The sequence below is a fragment of the Pteropus alecto genome, unplaced genomic scaffold (assembly GCF_000325575.1).
Source record: "Pteropus alecto unplaced genomic scaffold, ASM32557v1 scaffold7, whole genome shotgun sequence".
NCBI lineage: Eukaryota > Metazoa > Chordata > Mammalia > Chiroptera > Pteropodidae > Pteropus > Pteropus alecto.
The window spans coordinates 25,031,165-25,033,587 of record NW_006494614.1 but is presented as its reverse complement, the minus strand read 5'-3'; the positions used below and the strand labels follow the sequence as shown (position 1 = coordinate 25,033,587).

General features: G+C 31.4%; 1 pseudogene; it reads left to right on the top strand.

Moving 5' to 3' along the window:
- Nucleotides 1-1,524: 1,524 nt before the first annotated feature.
- On the top strand, nt 1,525-1,640 carry LOC112475021 (annotated as a pseudogene).
- The last annotated feature ends 783 nt before the right edge of the window (nt 1,641-2,423 follow it).

Genomic DNA, 2,423 nt, shown 5'->3' with positions numbered 1-2,423 from the left:
ACTTGTTTTCAGTAAAATTACATGAGAAGCTTTATGACTATTGGAGTAGAGTCATAGTCATAAATCTAGTGTTAAAAACACTCATATTTTACAATTCTATATTAATATAGATCATAATTTCAACAGAAGGGTTAATATGAAATTAAATCATGGCATGTAATTTTAAAAATTAATATTATTAAATATGCTTTAAAAATAATTTTATCTTATTTTGTTTGTCCTAAATTTGTCAATGTTTTATAATAGAAAGAATATATCTTTTATTAAAATGACTGATTCTATTTAGCATTCTGTCATATTTTCTGTGATGGTCTTCCTGAGTGTACAATGACTTTCAAATTTATTTTAAATAAAAATCACAATCTCTAGGGCTCATTTTAACTCTTTTCCTTAGCATTCCTTACTTAGTATAATTTTATGATAACTATTCATGGCTATAATTTTATAATGTTTATTAAAATGAAAACAGCCCTCAAGAGATAAGCCAAGTGAAATAAAATTTTAGAAGTGAGTTTTGTTGCATGAGGAGGAACTAGGAGCAAAATTATTTCTGTAATCATTTTATAAAACAAGAGCCTTCTTTATATGTATTATATAATCTTTATACAATAAAATTTGTTAAAAATAAAATTCAGATTTGCATGGTCTTTTATATGTATGCATAATTCACATTTAAAGGCATATAGTTTTACACAAACACAAACTAAAAAAATTAATCTTCAACAAACTTGCACAAAGACATACAGCAAAAGATATTTTTTTCAAGATGCAGAAAGTCCAGATGAAATCACCTTAAAACAGGAATGGAAAGGTAAATATGTGGGTAAATTTAAGTGACGATAGATAGATAGATAGATAGATAGATAGATAGATAGATAGATAAATAGATAGATGTTAGATGGATAGATAAATAGATATTATATATCTACATATATAAGTAACATTGTCATCTTATATAAAAATATATAGAGACATAAAATATATGTCAAACAACAGAAGATGGAGTATGATAAAAGGATGTCAAGTGTTGTAAGGTCATTAATTTGTCAAATAGAAAATTCATAGTAAACCCTAATAAATTAAGTATGATTTTTGTAGTTCATAGAATATCTATTAACTCTTTTTCAGTTTGCTTTGAGGATACTCACTGGTGGCACTTGCGGCTGCAGCATTTACCCCAAGATAACTGGCAAATCACAATTTTAACCTTACAGCCAAAGTTTGCCATGAAATATCTCACTTTTATTATTATTTTCACATCACTCTAATACAGCGATAGTCTTTGGATACAATGACATCATTCTATTTATAGCATTCTGTTTTCAGTATTTTAGTTGCTATAAATGTCAAACCCTAGAAAACATAGCATTCCTATGCATGATGTTAAATGAACACTGGCAGCGAGCTGCACTTCTTTTCTAAATAGAAAAAGGGCTGGACACGGTTCCATAGTGTAGCAGTTAGCACATCTGCTTTACACACAGAAGATCCTGAGTTCATGCCCCAGTGGAACCACGGTCCATGGTCTACGGCCATGCCACCCTGAACAAGCCCAATGTCTGATCTCGGAAGCTAAGCAGGGTCGGGCCTGGTTAGTACTTGGATGGGAGACTACCTAGGAAGACCAAGTGTTGTAGGCATGAATAATAATAATAAATTATAATAATAATAAAAGGGTTAAGGGACTAATAAAAGAATTCACAATTAATGAGATAATGATGATGGGAACACTAGAATAACTTAAGAGTAGAGCTAACCTCCCCCTCCCCGCAAAAAAAGGAAAAATGAAAAAAAATAACGGCCAAAATAATAAAAAAATAAAATTGGAATCATGGAATATTACTTTCTATATATATCAATTATTGCATTAAATGTAAACTGACTAAATAATCCAATTATAAGAAGGTGATCAGCAAACTAAATTTTGAAAGAAATTGAATGATATGCTATGTGACAGAAAAACATATTCTCCTGTGTTTCACACCTCCTGATCTTCTAGTCCTTGTCCCTTTGTGTAATTCTTTCCACCTCTCTCCCCCAAGTGTGATGAGGATCCATGTCTTATTTGTAAGTAATAGATTATTACAAAGTTAATAGCTATTACTCCTTGATTATCTTATATCCAGTATATGAATCTCCACTGTCCTAGCCGACTCACTCTAGACAGTCTTATTGTTCGTTTAATGAGGTAAGCAATCAGTTGTGAAAGCCCATGTAGCAAGAAATTGTGTCCAGTCTCTAGGAACTGCAGATGACCTACTGGAGCTGATGACTGCCTCTAGCCAACAATCAGGTAGAATCTGGGGTTTTCCGACCTACAGATCCAAGGAAATGAATTCTGCCAACAATCTGAATGAACCTGGAAGTAGATTCTTTCCTAGTTGAACTTCCAGTTTAGAATACAGCTTAGTTAAAAATTTTGA